This window comes from Heterodontus francisci, chromosome 12 (assembly GCF_036365525.1).
Source record: "Heterodontus francisci isolate sHetFra1 chromosome 12, sHetFra1.hap1, whole genome shotgun sequence".
Lineage (NCBI taxonomy): Eukaryota > Metazoa > Chordata > Chondrichthyes > Heterodontiformes > Heterodontidae > Heterodontus > Heterodontus francisci.
Window position 1 is genome coordinate 112,097,601 of NC_090382.1, and position 23,176 is coordinate 112,120,776.

General features: G+C 41.5%; 1 protein-coding gene across 1 annotated transcript in view; it reads left to right on the top strand.

The window, feature by feature from the left end:
- The window catches only part of LOC137375753 (uncharacterized), a 181,435-nt gene that overhangs the window by 17,626 nt on the left and 140,633 nt on the right, over positions 1 to 23,176 (top strand). The window lies entirely within an intron of this gene.

A 23,176-nucleotide genomic window follows, 5' to 3' on the forward strand; every position in this document is an offset into this window, starting at 1 on the left:
AGCTGTTTTAATTTACATAAAAGCAAAATACTGCGGATGCTGGAAATCTGAAACAAAAACAAGAAATGCTGGAATCACTCAGCAGGTCTGGCAGCATCTGTGGAAAGAGAAGCAGAGTTAACGTTTCGGGTCAGTGACCCTTCTTCGGAACCGAAGTTCCGAACTGACCCGAAAGATTAACTCTGCTTCTCTTTCCACAGATGCTGCCAGACCTGCTGAGTGGTTCCAGCATTTCTTGTTTCTGTTTTAATTTACTTCAGTTTATGTTTGTGGTTATTATGGCGAGGGGTGGGTGCCTTACATGTTATGGACGTAACACGATAATTGTGCATCGCCAGCTGAAGTGTAGCATAGTGCTATGGAGTGCAAAGGTACAAATCTTACTACAGGGATTAATTTATAATAGGCGCCAACTTGGAGTGATAAGTAGACAGCAGATGTATTTCCATTTCCATGTTCTGTTCCTTTCAGAGAAAACTGGGCTTTGTGGGGATGTGTAAACACATATACACTGTTCAGTGACATGGCTAACGGTTTGTTCAATTTTAATGTTCGCAGAGAGCAGAAGGAACAGCCTACCCTTGGCTCACAGCATAAAAAAGGTGAACAATTAAGTTGAGTGGGCACCTATTGCAGTTGCAATACAACCCCTCTAAAGCTGTAGTGTATTGACGTTGTGACCAGCGCTTACTCAGTGGGGATTGATTGCGTCGAATGACCTGTTGCCGTTTTGTAAATGTTATGCATTTCAATGTAGGTCAGCGTACAAAATTCAAAACGTGCAATATACAAGGTTGCAATCTGCACCAGCTGTGCGTTAGCTCAACTTCCGAGCAAAACGGGTCAGTTTTGCCTCTGGGGGGTACAACAGCTATCTAAGGAATTGTGATGAGGCTGGTATGTGATCAACAGCTGTTTTGGTTATGTGTTAACAGAGATCTAATAATGAAATGCCAAAATCGGTGGCTGAGCTGATTCCAGAACACGCTAAATTGATCAGATAGACTTGTATCATCAGTTGCACACGAATTGTAGATAAACTGAGTTGAGGTGTCACGGCAATTTCAAAATTTCATTTTAATCCTTTTAGCATCAAGTTCGGCATCGCCGGATCTCTTCTACCTGAACTTCAGAAACCATTGAATTGAGTTGTTTCCACACATGTGTAAGCATGTGCAAAAATCTCCTGTTTCTGCACAGTTCACGGGAGATCACAGTCACCCTCCAATCACATCCCACAGCCAATTGAACTCGAGCGATATAATAGAAGACGAGTACCTGTAATCTCTGGCCCCGACAGCAAAAAGGATGGCAATCCCATCCAATTAGTCCGGGCTCAATACAAGCCCATGGTCAAGATCAAAAGAGCAGCGTACGAATGCAACGTGTCAACCTTCTCTGCTGGATTTGAATGTTTTTCAGCGCATGTTGACTGGACAATCAAACGTTTACACAAAGGGCATCAACCTGCGCAATTAGAAGAGGATTTTGGTGGTTTAGTTGGATCGCCATAACTTGTCACAATGAAATACTCATTGAGACCTGTTAATAAGCTATACTGCACCGAAAATCAGAGCACGGAGGGAACTAAGAACAACATATGCAGTTTTAATTTTCAATAAAGAAATAAAGCGTCATAATGGGAATAACATACCGGTTGGCCTTAGTTCGAAAACACTCGAGATTCTTTGGTAGGCTGCTACAGCGAACAACCGGGGAGCACAGGTATCCTAAGAAAGTTATAGAATTATTAAGCCTCACCTTACAATTATCATAGAATTATTTGAAAGGCAACTAAAGTTAGGTGAAACAGTTTAGATTTTCAATGGATGTTTGACAACAGTCCACAAATGCAATTGGTAGTGGAATTTAAGGCTCATGGAATAAGTTGCCCATTATCCAGATGGAATGAGAATTGGCTTAGTATCACAAGACAAAGGTCAGTGCTAACTGTTTGCGGGTGTAGTCCACTAAGATTTTGTCTTCGATCCCGTATATGCCCCATGTCTATAATTCACATGGACAAGCTGTAATATTTGCTTAATGTTCACAATGACAACTGTTAAAGGCAGATAGTGAGTCGAAAGAAATTTGGTTATTTTCAGTTAAACGTGAACCAATTTTAAAAATGGAGTTACTAGATGTGAAACAGCATAAGATAATGCACAGAAGAACAATATCAGTAAGCCTATGTACTACAACTAAAATATAAATCTTGGATTGATCATTTATCATAACCTGAAAGCATCTAGTCAGAGTGAAGAATAAGGCAAATCGAGAATGCGGAAGTGCGTGTAAGGTAGTAGTTTTCAAGTATGCTGTCATTGTACAAATTAATGGTCTGACTAGTTCTGAGGTGTAGATAGCAGTTTTGTCCACTCTTTCTAAAAAGTATTATGCCTGTTTTGAATGGTGATAATGGTGATTTTAGAGCTTCGGGGTTTAAAGTTTGATAAAAGACGTAGGGAACTGCATTTGTTTCCACTTTAGAAAAGAAGTTCAACGATACTGTATCGAAGCCGTTAAAACATTGAGAGCAATAATTGAAATTGAAGACAGCAATCTACTTAACTTGGACCTGGGTCTAAGAGTGGTGTGGGGGGGGGGGGGGGGCGGGGGGGTGAAAGGATAACATTTCAATATTCGAGCATGATTAGGGATTAGAAAACACAGATTCTTTGACACTTTAATAGATGCGTGGCGCAGAGAAAGGAGTTGATTTGAAGTCAAATACTACCTTTATAAGGCAGCTGGACGGATATCCGTTTAGAAGTGCAGCGGAGGATTCCCTAAATAGTAATAGTACTAATAAATTGTATTCATGAGAGGACAGGTAAGAGGAATTTACAGGTGGTATGGGTTAGAAAACCATGATGGAACATGGGCTATAAATGGAATTGAATTGCTGGAGCCAAAACTGTATGCTTGCTCCTTATGCTCTTTTTACTTCGAAGCACATTCTTCATAGCTGATTTGTTAGATATTCATTATAGTTTTTATCTCGCGATACTTTTCCGCAGCAGACAGAATTACCAACAATAATGAAAGGAAAGCTTAATTCAATATTTAATTGTGCAACGATAAATGTAAATATTCTGCGTTGGTTTGAGACATTCCTGCTTTAAGAAACCAAGAGCATTCTGATTGGTTAAATTACAGTGTTCCCGTGTTCACCAATCAGAAGCTAAGATGTGATTGGGGATCCGGACTGCCCCCTTCACGAACCAGACATCAACACGTAAGATCAGACGCACTGTAAAATGGGATAGCGAGCAGCTCTGAGGGATTTGTGTACGAATCCATTGGCAATTTAAGATATATTGAGAACATTTAAATGGAATAATCCGAGCGTATCGTAAATCGTACAGGTATTTTATACATCGTAATCATTTGAGTTTTAAAAAATATACAAATAACTGATAAAAAGGATAATGAATTGTACAGCGTCGTACTAAAAAAATTGGAATGCTTTACTCTGGAAATGAGATATAAAATATATTGGTTGCTAAAATGCCAACTATTGTACTGTGTATTCTCCTCGTGGAATTTAGTTTCTGGGCAGATTCGTTATTCGATTCCTGAAGAGCTGCAACTTGGAGCCTTTGTTGCGAATATCGCAGGCGATTTGGATTTAGATGTCAAACAGCTCTCGGCTCGCAGTTTGCGGGTTGCGTCCCGGCCCAGGGAACAGTATGTGGACGTAAATTTAGACAATGGAATTTTGTTTGTCAAGAAAAAAATTGACAGAGAGCAGCTTTGCGGGCCTAGCCTCAGTTGTGTGTTATCCTTGGATGTTGTACTTGAAAATCCCCTCAATCTGTACCAGGTTGAAGTGGAGATTCTCGATGTAAATGACAACGCTCCCAGTTTTCCAAAGAGCCAGTTCCATCTAGAAATCTCAGAGCTTTCTACGCCGGGAGCGCGCTTTCCCCTCGAGTCTGCGCACGATCCGGACATTGGAACCAACTCCTTGCAAACCTATCAGCTCCTCCCGAACGATTATTTTATTCTCGATGTACAAATGCGTAGTGGGGAAGGAAAGTTGCCAGTATTAGTGCTGCAAAGGTCCTTCGATCGAGAAACTGAATCCACCTACAGGTTAACGCTAATAGCCAAAGACGGAGGGATCCCTCTAAGATCCGGCACGGTGCAAGTTACAATCACGGTACAGGATGCAAACGACAACGCGCCTATTTTCACACAGTCAGTTTATAGAGCCAGTCTACTGGAAACTGCACCCAAAGGAACGCTGATAATCACATTAAACGCCACTGACTTGGATGATGGTCCTAATGGAGAGATACTGTACTCCTTTAGCAGCCATAGTTCTGCAAGAGCTCGTGAACTCTTTGGCGTGGATTCCAAAACTGGCGAAATTAGAGTGAAAGGGAGTTTGGACTACGAAGAAAGCAGTGTATTTGAGATTAACGTGCAAGCAATGGACAAGGGTCATTACGCAATGTCCGGGCACTGTGATGTTTTGGTGGATATTATTGATGTGAATGATAACGCACCTGAGGTGACGTTGAGGTCTTTGTCGAGTAGAGTTTCAGAAAATGCTCCAATTGGGACTGTAGTCGCTCTATTCAGTGCAGCAGACAAAGATTCAGGACAAAACGGGCAGGTACAATGTCAAATTTCAAACAAGTTGCCCTTTAAACTAGATTTATCTATGAAGAACTATTATAGACTGCTTATTCAGCGTCTCCTGGATCGGGAAGATATCACGAAGTATGATGTTACTATAACATGCACAGATGGAGGAAAACCTCCCCTCTCTACCAGGAAAACAATTCGGGTAGAGGTTTCAGATATAAATGATAACGCGCCACGGTTCACGCAGCGTTTATACACAGCGAATGTGATGGAGAACAATGTTATTGGGAGTTCCATATTTTCCGTGAGAGCCATTGACCCAGATGTAGGACAGAACGCTCGGCTAAACTACTCTATTCTGGAGACACAAGTTCAGAATGCCTCGGTATCCACTTACGTCTCTATTAACTCAGAAAGTGGTGTCATATTTGCTCAGAGATCTTTAGACTACGAGCAACTGAAAAACTTTCAGATTCAAGTTCAGGTCCAGGACTCTGGAACCCCACCACTCACCAGTAACGTTTCAGTGGATGTTATTATCCTTGATCAGAATGACAATGTTCCAGTGATCCTGCAGCCATTACCCGAGTATGGGTCAACAGCAATAGAGACAATATCCAGGTTTGCAGAACCAGGATACTTGGTTACCAAGGTATCGGCCACTGATTCTGACACTGGTCAGAATGCTCGTCTTTCTTATCAGATTTTTCAAGCTACCCATCATAATCTTTTTACTATTTCACCAGACACTGGAGAAATTTGGACTATCCGTCGAATTACGAATAAAGACGCCTCGAAGCAAAGGTTGGTGATCGTGGTAAAGGACAATGGAACACCATCTCATTCTGCCACAGTGACCATCATCTTATCTGTGGTGGGCAGTGATACGGAAATGTTCTCTAATGTGAGAAGTTTTTCAGAAGCACCCGCATTCACTCCTGATCTGAGCTTTTCCTTGGTCATAGTCTTAGGGATAATTTCTCTTATTTTTCTAGTGATTTTAATTATCCTCGCTGTTAAGGTTCATAAAAGCAGAAATGGTTTGAGTGGCCAGTACTGTTCCCTCGGTGTCTGTTGCTGCTTTGAAACGAGAAACTCTCTGAATGGAATTCAAAAGGCCAGTAGAAACCTTCAGATACCACCGAACTATGTTGAGGTATTCGGGGGTGATCCACTTTCTCAGAGTTTCCGCTATGAGTCATGTTCAACATTGCCATCAGCGAAGAGGGACTTCATGCCCCCCAGCACATGCAGGTTATCTGCAGACAAGCATTCTATGCGGAATGTGCCTATTGGGAAAGAAAATTCAGGGTTGACGAATTCCGAAAATTACAACAACACTATAAACCATGAGGTGAGGCGCTTCTAAAAAGAGATGCTCACAGGTTTGATTTGAATGCACCAGGTAAATCGGGCACATTGAAATGAAGGATGGAAGTAACATGCTAAGTTTAAAATCCTCAGCGTTCTGTGCTAATTCTATCTCCAGTGATTACTTCTGTGTTGTGTCTATGTAATGATGTCGCCCACGATGTGATTATGTTCCTTTGTATTTATATGTACCTTAAATGGTCCAACTTGCTTTAACGGGTGTCTGTGAGTCACAGAGGACTTAATGGGCACTTTTTAAACCCACTGGATTTGATCAAAATGTATCCGAAGTGCTGACACTTCCCACACTTGCTAAACATTCCCATTTTAACGATATGGAGGGAAAGTCATAGATTTTATGTAATGACATGGGCCAACCTTCTCTCCGAGATTGAAATTTATTCCGCACACATTAACACCACACTCGAATTTTTGCACAAAATATATTCTATGGGCAATTACAACAAGAAATTGTAGGTTTAGCTGAATTGCCACAAAGAGTCACAATGAAATATTCATTGAGACATCTTAACATTTTTCAAAGTTCTATCGAGCTGCACCTAGGGAGCTAAAGATAACAATTGCTGTTTCGATATTCAGACAAATAATGTCGTACTATTAATAACACACTAATAGGCCTAACGACTAAAGTGGGAAAACAATTCAGAATCTTTGTAGGATGCTACAGATAACTGCCGGGGAGCTCAGGTATTCGAAGAAGGTTTTAGAAATGGCAGATTGTACATAAAAATATAATGAAAAAGCAGATGTACCATCACACTACTGTCTGCATTCCATAAGCCACGAACTAATAGGAAAGATGTAAATAAACACATTTTCAAGGAAATTGCAAAGAGGTGCAAAAACCATAGAATAGTTATAATGGGGGACTTTAATTATCCTCATCTAGACTGGGATACTAATAGCGTAAATAGCAGAGAGAGAGAAGCGTTTCTGAAGTGTGCCCACGAGAATTTTCTTTGTTAATATGTTTCTGGTCCAGTGAAGAAGGAGGCATTGCTGAATCTGGTTCTAGGGGATGAGGTGGGTCAAGTATCACTACGGGAGCATTTAGGAGACAGTGATCACAGTACCATAAGATTTAGGTTAACTATGGAAAAGGACTAGGAGCAATTCAGAGTAGACATAATTAATTGGAGGACGGACAATTTCAATGGGATGAGAACGGATCTGTCCTGGGAAAACTGGAATCAAAGATTGGCAGGCAAAGCTGTAATACAACAATGGGCTGCCTTTAAGCAGGAGATGGTTCAGGTGCAATCAAGGTACTTTCCACGAGGGGAAAAGGTAGGACAAACAAAGCCAGAACTCCCTGAATGACGAAAGAGATAGAAAGGTGAGGCAGAAAAAGGGTGTGTATGACAGAGGCAGGTTTATAATATAAGTGAGAGCCAGACTGAATATAGAAAATTCAGAGGGGAGTGAGAAAAGAAATAAGAGAAGCAACGAAAGAGCATGAGAAAACACTGACAGCTAAAATAAATGGGACTCCAGAAGTCTTCTCTTGGCATATATATAGTAAAAGGGTGATAACAGGAAGAGTGGGGCTGATTAGGGTCAAAAAGGAGATTTGCACAAGGAGGCAGAGGTATTAAATGAGTAGATTGCATCTCTCTTTAGAAAAGAAGAATATGCTGCCAAAGTCAGCGACAGAGGTTGTTGAGACACTGGATGAATTAAAAATTGATAAAGAGGAGGTATTAGAAAGGCTGGTTGTACTTAAAGCTGATGTAACCAGGACCAGATGAGATGCATCCAAGGATACTGGGAGAAGTAAGGGCCAAAATTGCAGAGGCAATGGCAAGAATGCAAGGGGACTAGGAGGATTGCAAATGTTCAAAAAAGGGTATAACTATAAGCCCAACAACCAAAGGCTTGTCAGTTTAACCTTGGTGGTGGGAAAGCAATTAGAAATTATATTCCAGGACGAAATTAGCAGTCACTTGGAAAAATGTGGATTAATTAAGAAACGCCAGTACGGATTTGTTAAGGGCAAATCGTGTTTAGCTAATTTGATTGAGTTTTTTTGATGAGGTAGCAGACAGTTGATGAGGGTCACGTGGTGTACATCGTCTTCCAGAAGTCGTTTGATAAATTGTCCCATACCAGACTTGTCAGAAAAGATGAAGTGCATGGAATAAAAGAGACAGTAGCAGCATGGATATAAAGTTGACTGAGTGCCAGGAAACAGAGTGTCATGGTGAACTGTTTTTTTCCGGACAGGGGGAAGGTGTATAGTGGGTTTCCCCAGGGATTGGTATTAGGAGCACTGTTTTTCTTGATCTATATTAATATCTACACATGCGTATGCAGGGCATAATTTCAAAATTTATGGATGACACCAAACTTGGATGTATTGTGAGCTGTGAGGATAGTGGTAGACTTCAAGAGGACATAGGCAGGCTAGTGGAATGGGCAGGCATGTGGCTGTTGACATTTAATGCAAAGAAGTGCAAAATGACACATTTTCATAGGAAGAACGAGGACGGGTCGCCCAGTTAAGACAGAGATGGGGAGAATAAAGAATACATACAAACATATGAATTTGGAGCAGGAGTAGGCCACTCAGCCCTTGAGCCTGCTCTGCCATGCAACAAGATCATGGCTCATCTGATAGTAACCTCAACTCCACATTCCTGCCTGCTCCCAATAACCTTTCACCCCTTGCTTATCAAGAATCTATCTATCCCTACCTTAAAAGTATTCAGAGCCTCTGCTTCCACTGTCTTCTGAGGCAGAGAGTGCCAAAGATTCACAACCCTCTGGGAGAAAAAAATTCTCCCCATCTCTGTCTTAACTGGGCGACCCGTTATTTTTAAACAGTGACCCCTAATTCCAGTTTCTTCCACAAGAGGAAACATTCTTTCCACATCCAGCCCGCCAAGACCCCTCAGAATCCTATATGTTTCAATCAAGTATCCTCTTACTCTTCTAAACTCCAGCGGTTACAAGCCTAGCCTGTCCAATCTTTCCTCATAAGCCAACACCCGCCCCCCACCCCCCACGCACCATTCCAGGTATTAGTCTAGTAAACCTTCCCTGAACTGCTTTCAACGCATTTACATCCTTGCTTAAATAAGGAGATAGGGATGGGCAATAAATGCTGGCCTAGCCAGCGACGCCCACATCCCACGAATTAATAATGTAAAAAAAACTGTACTCCAGATGTGGTCTCACCAATGCTTGGTATAACTGAAGCATAACCTTAGTACTTTTCTATTCACTTCCCCTCACAATAAATGATAACATTCTATTAGCTTTCCTAATTATTGGCTGAACCTGTATACTAACATTTTGTGATTCATGCACTAGGACACCCAGATCCTCTGAATCTCAGAGCTCTGTAATCTCTCACCATTTAGATAACATGCTTCTTTTTTTATTCTTCCTGCCAAAATGGACAATTTCACATTTTCCCACATTATACTCCATTTACCTGATCTTTGCCCACTCACTTAACCTATCCATAACCTTTTGTAGCCTCCTTATGTCCTCTCCACAACTTACTTTCCTACCTATCTTGATGTCATCAGCAAATTGAGCAACCATACCTTCGGGCCCTTCATCCAAGTCAATTTTATAAATTTTAAAAAGTTGCGGCTCCAGAATTGATCCCTGTGGCATACCACTCGTTAGATCTTTCCAAGCAGAAAATTACCCATTTATGCCTACTCTCCGTTTCCTGTTAACTAGACAATCTTCTATCCATGCCAAAATGTTACCCACTACACTATGAGCTTTTATTTTCCTCAATAACCTTTGATGTGGCACCTTATCAAATCCAATTCTAAAGGGGTTGTAGGTACTGGGGGGCCTGGGGTATATGTGCACAAATCGTTCGATGTGACAGGGCAAGTTAAGAAAGTGGTTAATAAGGCATACATGATCCTGGGCTTTATAAATAATGAAATCGAGTACAGAAGCACGGAGGTTATGGTGGACCTTTATAAAACATTGGTTCGGCCTCATCTGGAATATTCTATCCAATTATGAGCATCACGCTTGAGGAAGGATGCGAAAGCATTGGAGAGGCGGCAGTAGGCATGTATGAGAATGGTTCCAAGGATGTGGAACTTAGAGTCGTGGAGTTATTGTGGTACAGAAGGAGACCATTCAGCCATCATGCCCATACTAGCTCTCATAAGTGCAATTCAGTCAGTACCACTCCCCTGCTCTATCTCCATAGTCCTGAAAGTTTATTTCTTTCACGTGCCCATCCAATTTCCTCTTGAAATCATTGTTCATCTCTGCTTCCATTACCCTCGTAGGCAGTGAGTTCCAAGTCATCACCAATCGCTGCACAGAAATGCTGCTCCTTACATCTCTCCTGTATCACTTGGTCAACAACTTAAATTTGTGTCTCCTCATCTCTGCACGATCAACTAATTGCAACAGCATTTCTTTGTCTACCTTATCTAGAACTGCAATAATCTTGTACACCTGTATCAACTCTCCCCGAAATTTCCTTTGTACCAAGGAAAACAATACTGCTTTTCCAATCTAATCTTGTAGCTGAAATTCTTCATCCCTGGAATCATTCTGGTAATTCTCCTCTGCACCTTAGCAAGGACCCTCACATCGTTCCAAAAGTGTGATGACCAGAACTGAATCACAATACTCTAATTGTGGCCTAACCTGAGTTTTATAAAGGTTCAGCATAACCTCTCTGCTTCTGTGCTCAATACCTCTATTTATGAAACCCAAGATCCCATATGCTTCGCTAATTACTCTCTCAATATGCCCTGCCAATTTCAAAGATCTGCACACATGAACCCCCAAGTCCCTCTGTCCCTGCACACTCTTTAGAACTGTGCCATTAAGTATATATTGCCCCTCGCTATCGTTTCTGCCAAAATGCATCACTTCAAACACCTCTGCATTAAATTCCATTCTGCTGGCTATGTCTTGTTGCAATTGATTGGTATCATCCTCATTGATTGCCACACATCCAAGTTTGATATAATCGGCAAAATTTGCATTTATCTATATAGTGAAAATGTAATTTATATATATATATAATATAAATATTATACACATACACACACACACATAGCAGTGGCCAAGTGACCTTTGGGGAATGCCACCATCTACTACCCTCTAGCCTGAAAAACGATCATTTACCACGACTCACTGTTTTCTGTCCAAAAGCCTTTTTTTTTTTATCTAAGCTGCCATTGACCCTCCCACCCAATTGCTTGACCCTTAGTTTTGTTACCCAGTCTTTTATGTGGCTCTTTGTCCAACGCTTTCTTAAAATCCAAATAGACAACATCCATTGCATTACCTTCATGAACCTTCTCTGTTAGTTCATCAAAAAAATTCAATTAGATTAGTAAAGTAAGCTCTGCCTTTTAAATTCTGCACTGGCTCTCCCGAATTAACTCAAACCACTCCAAGTGCCTGTTGATTTTTTCCCTGATTATTTTTTCTGAAACCTTATCGACCATGATGTTAAACTGCCTGTACTTCAGTTATGATGATAGACTGGAGAAACTAGGGCTGTTCTCCTTAGAGAGGAGAAAGCTGAAAGGAGATCTGATACAGGTGTTCTAAATCATGAGGAGTCAGCACAAAGTAGGTAGCAAGGAACTGTTCCCATTGGTGGAAGGGTTGAGAACCAGAGGACACCAATTTAAGGTGATTAACAAAAGAACCACAAACGACATGAGGAAAAAACTTTTGTACAGTGAGTGGTTAGGATCTGAAAGCCACTACCCAAGAGTGCAGTGGAGGCAGATTCAATCATGGCTTTCAAGAGGGTATTCGATAATTATCTGAAGGGAAAAAAATGCAGGGTTACGGGGAAAAGGCGGGAGAGTAAAACAAGCTGAGTTGCTCTTGCAGAGAGCAGGCATGGACACGATAAGCGGAACAGCCTCCTTCTTTGTTGTAACCATTCTATGATTCTATACCTAAGCCACGATAAATCAATTGATGTGTGTAACTGAGATTTTTAATGGATGTTTGATAACGGTCCAGAAGTGGAATTGGCAGGAGTGTTTAATATAGAATATAGAATAGATGACACTTAATGTAGATTGAATGATCACTGGCTTTGTGCCAGAATATCTCCATGTCCTTGCTGTTTTCAGATCTCTCCATGTCCTCGAGCTTCCTTGTCTCTGTAAGCTCCTCCAGCCCTCCAACCCTTCAAGATCTCTGCACTCCTCCAATTCGGGCCTCCTGCGCATCCCCTATTTTAATTGCTCTACCATTGGCAGCCATGCCTTCAGCTGCTTGGGCCTTAAGTTATGGAATTCACTACCTAACCTCCCCATCTCTCTGCCTTTGACGCACCTTAAAACCTATCTTTTTGACCAAGCTTCTGGTCATCTGTTTTGGAGTCTTCTTTTGTGGTTTGGTTTCACATTTTGTTCGTTGGCAGTGTTGTGAAGTGCCTTGGGACATTTTGCTACATTGGAGGTGCTATATACGTGAAGGTTTTGATGGTTCTTCATCCCGCTTTCAGCAGCTTTGAGGACAGATAAGTGCCTGAGTCAGTAGTGCTCAGGCACCGGGTTAGAAGGTGGTGCTAGTTGAGGATGTCAGTGAACCAAGAGAATTCCATTCAGTTCTATGGACAACCTTCACCTCAGACCCTGGAAAAGACAAAGGGGCAGCTCAGACTAATCAGCATTCTCTCAGTACTGTACTGGAGTATCAGACCAGATCATGCACTTTAGTGATGTTGTGTAACTTAACCACAGACTAGTCCTAGAGAAGGAAGTCGTACCGTATCAGATAGGAGCAGACGAAGAAGGAATACGAGGAATACAAAGGCAGGTTTAGAATGCATATATGTAAACACACAAAGTGTGGTAAATAAAGTTGATGAGCTGCTAGTAGAAATACCTGTGTGTGGAATATTTAGTAGCAATAATGAAAATGTGGCTTCAAATGGTGAGGACTGGAACACTTAATAATCAAGAACACAAAGTGTTCAGAAAAGAAAAGAAAGGGAAAAAAGAGGTGGAGTGACAATACTGATTAGGAAAGACATTATAGTGTTCGAAAGCGAGGATCTCGTTGATGGGGAAAGGGCAGAATTCATTTGGTTAGATTTGAGATGCAAGAAGGTATGATCACGGGACTAGGGGTATTCGATAGGCCTCCAAATAGTGAACGAGGTAGAGGAGTAAATCTGCAGGGTAATCGCAGAGATGTTGGGGGACTTTAATTGCCCACATATCGATTGAGATAATGTTGGAGTAAAGGGAAAGAAGAGTGGAATGTCTGAAATATGTTCAGGAGAATTTGCTTGACCAGTATGTTCTCGGTCCAACCAGGAAGGAGGAATTGCTGGATCTGGTGCTGGGAAATGAGGTGGGCCAAGTGGACCAAGTATTTGTGGGAGAACACTTGAGTAAGAGTAATCATTTAATCATAAGGTTTAGGTTAGTAAGAGAAGAGCAAGGAACAATCTAAAGTCGAATTTCTAAATTGTAAGAGGGCTAACTTCAAAGGAATGAGAAGGGATCTAGCCATGGAAAACTGGAACCAAAGTCTGACAGGAAAAACTGTAATAAAACAATGGAGGAGATGTTTCAAATCCATTCTAGATACATTCTAGTTCATTTCTAGGTACATTATAACAAAGGCAAAAGGTAGGAGAAACAAAGCCAGGGCTCCTTGGATGACAAGGGAGATAGAGAATATGATGAAACAAAGAGGGTATATGATGCATGTCAGATGAATCCTACAAGTGAGAACCAGGCCAAATACAATAAGCTGAGAGGGGAAGTGAAGAGGAAAATAAAACTGATGAAGAGGGAATACAAGAATAGACTGCAAGTTAACATGAAAGAGAAGACAAAAAAAATCTGCCACTATCATGTAAATAGTAAGTGGGTTGTAAGAGGCAGGATGGTCTTTTAGGGACAAAGAGGGTGATATATGCTTAGAGGTGCAGAGCAAGACTAGAATGTTTAATGAGTGCTTTGTATCAGTGTTTTCTTTTTTAAAAAACACAGATGCTGACAAAATATCAGTTGAAGTGGAGATGGTAGAGCTAATGGATGGGGTGAACATTGATGGGCAGGATGTACTGGAACGGCTGACTATGCTTAGAGTGGAATAAAACGGAAAGTGCTGGAAATGCCCAGCAGGTCTGACAGCATCTGTGCAGACACGATGGATCGAATGGCCTCCCTCTGCACATTAACAATTCAAAGAAAGTATATTCCATAAGGATCTTTTCTTGTTCACAATGCTTGCAAATCACTGGGCAAAGTGTCATAGTGATATTATATCCAGCAACTCGAAGTGAGCATGTAGCGAATTTAAATAAACATGATTATTGTCAGGGAGATCTGTAAAAATTTTAAAATTGGATTTGAAGTATGAAATATTCAGTATCAATCACAGTATTGGTACCCCTGTGTACAAGAAAAGATCTCCAATGGAATGGGCTGAAAAAGATCAAATTGATATGGGAGTGGACATTGATCTACTGCAAAAGCATCCAGTCACTATTAAAAAGAAATTAGCACTAGGGGAAATTGAGAAAGAAGAAGTACTTGGAAGGTACTTATTTTCAAGTTATACTCACATCGTACAAGTGAAACCTATGTTCCGTTATAAAGTGTGGCCTGCAGTTTTGGTCACACTATCTCAAAAATAACGTAGCTGCATTAGAAACAAATTGCAGTTGTGTATGGTGGCTTTAGATCTTCTGAAAGATTTAGGGAACTCAACTTATTTTCACATTGCAAAAGAAAAATAGAGGAGTATACACATTCAATTACCTAAAATGTTAACAGCTGTAAATAAAATTAAAGACAGGATTTTCCTTATCCTAGACCTGAGTTTAAGGATGCGAGCATAAAATTTGTAATAATTGACTAAGAGTAGACCTTAGTGGATGTGAGGATAAAGGACAACTTTTTTTGAAGGGCCTTAATGGATATCCTTTTGGATGATAGGTGAAGGATATATTCATCTTGATAGTACTGATTAATTGTTTCTTTGGGAGACGGGAAAATCATTTATTCTTCCTTAAGCAGAAATCAACAATTGCTGGTGAGTAGAAAACCAGGATGAAGTATTCCTACCGGGATTATGAAGGGTACTGAAGAATACTGGCTCCTTATGCCTTATCTTTTATTTCTTCAATCGCATATTCAATGAAACTTATTCTTAAATTGTTCATTGCAATGCTGTTCTAGAGATATATTTTCACTACAGACGGGAAAATCCACAATGTTCAAAGAAAAACTTACCTCACTTTTTGATTGTGCAACGATAATTATAAATATTCTGTGCTGATTTCAGGCCTTCCAGCTTTAAGAAAGCAAGAGCATTCTGATTGGTTGAATTTCAGTGTGCCTCTTTTCACCAATCAGAAGCTGAGATGTGGTTGGTGATCCGGACTGCCCCCTTCACTAACCAGACACCATCACGTTAGATCAGACGCAGTGTAAAATTGGATAGCGAGCAGCTCTGAGGGATTTTTGCACGAATCCATTGGCAATTTTAGGCAAAAATGAGAAAATTTAAATGAAGCGAGCCGAGGGATTCGCTAAACGTACAGGTATTTTGTGAATCGTAGTTCTTCGGGTTTAAAAAAATTCAAATAATTATTAAACGAATCGTGAATGGTACCGTCTCATACTGAAAAAATTGGAATGTGTTACGCTGGAAATGAGATATAAAACATATTTGTTGCTGAAATGCCAACTATTGTACTGTGTATTCTCCTCGTGGAATCTAGTTTCTGGGCAGATTCGTTATTCGATTCCTGAAGAGCTGCAACTGGGCGCCTTTGTTGGAAATATCGCAGCTGATTTGGGTTTAGATGCCAAGCAGTTCTCGGCCCGCAGTTTGCGGATTGCGCCTGGGTCCAGGAAACAGTATGTGGACGCAAATTTAGACAATGGAATTTTATTTGTCAAGGAAAAAATTGACAGAGAACAGCTTTGCGGGCCCACCCTGAGTTGTGTGCTATCCTTGGATGTTGTGCTTGAAAATCCCCTCAATCTGTACCAGGTTGAAGTGGAGATTCTCGATGTAAATGACAATGCTCCCAGTTTTCCAAAGAGCCAGTTCCGCCTTGAGATCTCAGAGATTGCGGCGCCAGGAGCGCGCTTTCCCCTCGAGTCCGCTCACGATCCGGACATTGGAACAAACTCCTTACAAACGTACCAGCTCCTTCTGAATGAATATTTTATTCTCGATGTACAAATGCGTAGTGGGGAAGGAAAGTTGCCCGTGCTGGTGTTACAGAGGCCGTTGGATAGAGAAACGATATCGTCCCACAGGTTAACGCTAATCGCCAAGGATGGAGGGATCCCTGTCAGGTCAGGCACTGTTCAGGTCATGATTATAGTAAAAGATGCAAATGACAACGCGCCTGTTTTCTCCCAGTCGGTTTATAAAGTCAGCCTGTTGGAAACCGCACCCATTGGAACACTGATAATCACATTAAACGCCACTGATTTGGACGATGGTTCCAATGGGGAGATAGTGTATTCGCTCAGCAGTCATACCTCTGCTAAAGTCCGTGAAAAATTTGGAGTGGATTCCAAAACTGGTGAAATTAGAGTCAAAGGGAATTTGGACTATGAAGAAAGCAAAACCTTTGAAATTAACGTACAAGCAATGGACAAGGGTCCTTACGCAATGCCCGAGCACTGTGATGTTTTGGTGGATATTATTGATGTGAATGATAACGCACCTGAGGTGACGTTGAGGTCTTTGTCTAGTACTGTTTCAGAAAATGCTCCAATTGGGACTGTAGTCGCTCTATTCAGTGCAGCAGACAAAGATTCGGGACAAAACGGGCAGGTACAATGTCAAATCTCAAACAAGTTGCCCTTTAAACTAGATTTATCTATGAAGAACTATTATAGACTGCTTATTCAGCATCTCCTGGATCGGGAAGATATCTCGAAGTATGATGTTACTATAACATGCACAGATGGAGGAAAACCTCCCCTCTCTACAAGGAAAACAATTCGGGTAGAGGTTTCAGATATAAATGATAACGCGCCACGGTTCACGCAGCGTTTATACACAGCGAACGTTATGGAGAACAACGTTATTGGGAGTTCCATATTCTCTGTGAGAGCCATTGACCCAGATGTTGGACAGAACGCTGGATTAAACTACTCTATTTTGGAGACACAAGTTCAGAATGCCTCGGTATCCACTTACGTCTCTATTAACTCAAAGAGTGGTGTCATATTTGCTCAGAGATCTTTTGACTACGAACAGTTGAAAAACTTTCAGATTCAAGTTCAGGTCCAGGACTCTGGAACCCCACCACTCACCAGTAACGTTTCAGTGGATGTTATTATCCTTGATCAGAATGACAATGTTCCAGTGATCCTGCAGCCATTACCCGAGTATGGGTCAACAGCAATAGAGACAATATCCAGGTTTGCAGAACCAGGATACTTGGTTACCAAGGTATCGGCCACTGATGCTGACACTGGTCAGAATGCTCGTCTTTCTTATCAGATTTTTCAAGCTACCCATCATAATCTTTATACTATTTCACCAGACACTGGAGAAATTTGGACTATCCGTCGAATTACGAATAAAGACGCTTCTAAGCAAAGGTTGGTGATCGTGGTAAAAGATAATGGAACCCCATCACTTTCTGCCACAGTGACCATCATCTTATCTGTAATAGGCAGTGATATTGAAATGTTCTCTAATGTGAGTAGTTTATCGGATGATCCTGTTCTAACATCTGATCTGAGCTTTACTTTGGTCATAGTCTTAGGGATAATTTCTATTATTTTTCTAGTGATTTTGATCATCCTCGCTGTTAAGGTTCATAAAAGCAGAAATGGTTTGGGTGGCCAATACTGTTCCCTGGGTGTCTGTTGCTGCTTTGAAACAAGAAATTCTCTGAATGGAATTCAAAAGGCCAGTCGAAGCCTTCAGATACCACCGAACTATGTTGAGGTATTCGGGGGCGATCCACTTTCACAGAGTTTCCGCTATGAGTCATGTTCAACCTTGCAGACAACGAAGAGAGGCTTCATGCCCCCCAGCACATGCCGATCATCTGCAAACAAGAATTATATCTGGAATGAATCTAACGCGAATGAAAAGCCAAGGCTGATGAATTCTGAAAATGACCCTAACGCTGTAAACAATGAGGTGAGGCGCTTTGAAAAAAATTAAATCTTCACAGGTTTGTTTTAGATCAGCAAATATCTTAGGAGAGATCCAGAACATGGAAATGAATGAAAGGAGTGGTATCATAAATGCATCATTCACAGTATTCTGCTTTATTTATATTTCCAGTTATTTACCTTTTGTTATGTAATGGTATCTCTCAGGATGTGTTTGCATTATTTTGCAATATTCGGTAAATCCTGTGCATTGTTCATTTGGGTTTAACATGTGTACCAGAGGCCACCAGGAGTCTCTGGACATTTTTCAAAGCCACTGGAGTTTAAGTAAATGAATAGGAAAATTAACACTGCCCACACTCTCTATAGCATTTGCATGTTAAGTATATGGAGAGGAACTCTAAGCATTGTGTGCATTTGTGCAAGTATAGAACAGTTTCTCAGGCAAGAGAATAGGAGTACAGATATAGTATACAGGTTGGTATTTCATAATTGTTCTGGCATCATCCCCGTAGCTGCAATTAAATAAAGTCGGGAGGTTTCTGAGTTCCAACACAAACCAATTGATCACGTCATTTTGTATCGGTATGCTTCATACAAGTTGCAGAATTACTGACTTTAGATCAGTTGAATAGTTAAGTCTGTTCATGTTTACGTGTCAACAGCGAATCAATGGCTACATTGGATCTCTTTTGTCTGATATTTAGAGACCAGTGAATGTACTTATTCATAAAAATGTGCAAAATATCTAGCTCTTTCTGGAGAGATTGTACTTTCCAACTTCAGTCACTCCCTCAAATACCATCACATCCTGAAGATACGGTACTAAACTGTTATCTTTAATATCTAGCCCTTGATAGAAGAAACAGAAATGATAATTTCAGCCAAATAGTTCAATTGAATTGAAGCCCATGCGCAACAGCAGAAAGGGCAATGTGCTAATGAAATGTGCCAACCTTCGCTCCTGGATTTGAATTTTAATCAGCACCTGTTGAATCTATAGATGAACCTTGGCACAAGTAAAATTAAAATAGGCAATTAGAACAGGAGATTGTAGGTCTGACTGAATCACCACAACGCGTCACAACGAAATACTAATTGAGACTTGGTAATACGTTTTCTTATTTCTATATATTTAGCACCTAGGACAATTAATACAGTCTCGGGATTCAAGAAAGATTTAAAGCAATATATTGGTAATGACACAACAGTTTTCCTAATGTCCAAAGTGAGAAAACATTGAAGAACCGGTTTCCCTTTCTACTACTCACTGGAAAGAAGGCAGAGGTCCACAAGCAGTTCTGGGAGTTGCTGGCCAATAACAGATCCCCCGTCTTGTATCCAGAGGGCATCAGTGTTGAGGCCTTTGCCTCTTACAGACTCTGTTCTCTCCAGATATATCCAGCGAGAATGCTTAGAGAGTTTTGTGGCAGGCCCTGCTGATAGTCAGTCCAAAGGGTGCCAAGCTGCTCGATACTCCACTAAGCCCGGCACAAGCTGAGCAGAGATAAGTCCCTGGGGCTGGACGAACTAACCATAGAGTTCGGTTCAGAAAGCATTTTGTCGCCGAGATCCAACTTAAGTACATCATTGCAGAGTGGCTGGTTAAAGTTAATGGGCCTTTGACAGTTCCCCTTCACTTTGGGAGAAGTGTGTATCAGGGATGCCCCATGTTTGGCCAGTTATATTTTATCCCGATTGAGTCATTCCTGTGTCTGTTATGGAAGAAGTTGATGGGACTGACCCTGCGTGGACTGGGCATGGAGCACAATCTCTTGGCTTATGCTTATGATGCGCGCCTCATGGTCACACATCCCGTTGACTTGTGGAGGATATGCAAGCGCCAGCAAGGCTACCCTTGTGGTATCCTCCACCAGTATCAACTGGGAGAAGTTTTTTGGATTCCTTGTGGGTTAGTGTAGGGTGGATACCCTGCCAAAGGAGCTCAGCCCCTTTGTTTGGAGCATCTGTCTTCTCCTCTAACTGGGAGTGTATCCTCTGACAAATATCCAGTCGCTCCTCCACGACCCAGTACATCTTCAACTCTCGTCAGCTTGCCAGCCACATCTGTACCCTCTGCCAGCCACCTGAAATTGCGCTGATGGAGATACATGATCCTGAGCAGTACCTCCTTGAGAATAACTGTTACTCCCAAAGATGGAGAGCTCTGTTTGGACGGACCTTGTTCCAAATCCAGATCAGTTTCTGGTAAAAGACAGGCAGCTCCTATAAGGAGGCACAGATGCCCTCCAGGTTTACAAACAGAAACTGTATGTCATAATGTCAAACTTAGCCCCGTCGAGGAAGCTTGGCTGATGAACTGGCAAGAGTTGGAGGCGCAAGTCACTGCTCACCTAAGGTGCTGGCATGACTGCTCCTACTGCATGGGTTGACTGCTGATCATATATCAGTTTGTGGCTGCTATGCTGTATACAGGTACAGATTGGTCACTTTGATCCGTCCCCCTGGTTTTGTCACCAAGATAGAGAAGCTCATTCACTACTTCCGGAATAAAAGAATGCATCTGACACTGCCATGGTTCTGAGTCTCCTGATAAGGAGGGCTGTTAGGCAGTCGTGTGTATCGGTACCGAGGCTATGACCTTCCACCTTTAGACACTGCAAAGATAATTGTATGTCAAGGATCTTCCTAGATGATGTGTGCTGGTGCTGTATTCCTTCCACCAGCTGCACGGCCTCAATTATGACATACAGTTCCTATTTGTAAACCTGGAGGGCTTCTGTGCCTCCTTGTAGGAGCTTCTTGTCTCTTACCAGAAACTGATTGGGATCTGGAACAAGGTCCATCCAAACAGAGTTCTCCTGCTTTGGGGTAGCAGTTAGTCTCCGGGAGGCTTTGCTCAGGATCACGAATCTCCATGAGCACATTTTCAGGTGGCTGGCAAAGGGCGCAAATGTGGCTGGAAAGCTGACGCGAGTTGGAGAAGTACTAGGTGGTGGAGGGGCGACTGGATATTTGTCAGATGAGCTGGCACAGCCTACCACCTGGAGCAGCATCTGGCTCATGGCCAAAGCCATTGAAACACTTAAAGTAGCACTCAGCCCTGACTCCACGAGGTATGGTGAGGAGGCCCAAGCATGTCGCGCAATTCTACTTGACCTGACCCCCAGTCAAGCAGAAATTCCCCGTTGAAACGAAGCCCTGAAACCTCCCTCAGGAGCTGGTGCCTCACACTTGTGCAGTCTCTCGAAATCCTCTTTGTGCCTTTCCACTTTGCATAGAGGAGCTGGCTGTCTGGGCAGCTCCTGCACATTCTCCATATCATCGTCCTTATCTGCTGTCCAGACATGCCTTGACATATCAGAAGAGGTGGGGATATCCAGTGGGGGGTTCCCTACTTCTCCCCTTTTCCGTTGGCGATTTGCTGTGGTGGGTGATGCATACAGCAGTCCCATGCAACAGATTTTTAAGAAGATTCAGGGATTCTCAGGCTGCTTGTAATTTTTAATTTTAATTTAATTTGATAAGTTTTCTTTAAATGTTGTTTAATTTGCAGTCACATGTTGTTGCCCCTTTCATGTAAAGTCGATGGCATTGTCATCCTCACGAACCAATCAAAAGAGAACCATTTGCAGGATGTTACAAATGACAGCCAGGAAGAACAGGTACCCTGAAAAGGTTGGAAAAGTGAAAGGCTAAACTTTACAAATGGAATGGAATTTTTGAGAGGTAACTAAGCTGGAGTAAATCAATAGACTTATTTTACTAAGATTTTAAACGAACATTTGACAACAGACCACAAGTGAGACTGGTTATGAAGTTTACGGCTCATGGAATAAGAATTGGCATAGTGTCATTGGTTACTATTTCCAGGCGTATTCTGCAAGGATTTTTTTTGGCTCCCTACTGTTCACAACGTTTGTAAATCATATGGAAAATGTGTAGTATGTTATTGATTTTCCCAGTGACAAAAAGGTATGTGGGCAGGTAATGAAGTGAAGGAAACATGATGATTTTCAGAGTAACGTGCACCAATTACAAAAGTTGTGTTGAGGTATGAAATATACATGTTATTTTGAATTCAAAATAAGACAACATTAAAGCATAATTAACAGGTTTCAGTAAGCAATCCGGGCACGTTAGCATGGTGGTAGTGTTACTGGGCCAATAATCCAGAGGCCCATACTAATATTCCAATGCAACCACGGCAGCTGGGGGAATTCAAATTCAATTAATTCATAAGTCTGGAATAAAATACTAGTACCTGTTAATAATGCACAAGAAACTACCAGATTGTCATTTTAAAAAAACCCTCTGGTTCACAAATGACCTTCAGGCAAGGAAACCTGTTGTCCGTACCTGGTCTGGCCTATTCATGACTCCAAATCCACAGCAACGTGGTTGACTCTTAATTGCCCTTTGAAATGGTCTAGCAAGCCATTCAGTTGTATCAAACCACGACAGAAAAAAGGCACTGTCGTTGTACCTGCACCACATGGACTGCAGCTGTTCAAGAAGGTGGCTCGCCAACGCCTTTTCAAGGGCAATTAGGGATGGGCAATATATGTTGGCCTTGCCAGTGATGCTCATGTCCCAGGAACGAATAAAATCCATACTGCAAGTAAATTTCTCCACTGACGAAGGCTGAAAAAGTAAATAAAATAGTTATGGAGCGATCATATATTATATCCTGAAACCATCCAGTCAATGTGAAAGAGTTAGTAATAAGGCAAACTGAGAACGGAGAAGTGCCTGCAAGACACTGGTTTTCACGTCATGACAAGTTATACTGACATTTTACAAATTAATCCCATCACCAGTCCTGAAATATGACCTGTAGTTTTGGTCAAAAGGTTTATGCCTGCATTAGAAAGTGTTTGAAGGGTGGACATTGTGATTTTAGGCCCTCTGGAGTATGTTTTGGTTAAAGGGATCTGCATTCATTTTCGCTATAGAAAGTAGGTGTGCATACAAGCATTTAACATAGGCAAAGTTACAGATAAAATTGAAGATAACAAGCTACCTCACCTGGACACATATTCGATGACAATGTAAACATAAAGCTCCTCATAATCGAGAAAGAATTCAAATTAAAAAAGGTTATTTCACAAGTTATCGGCTGCGTGGCGCAGTGACGGGAGCTG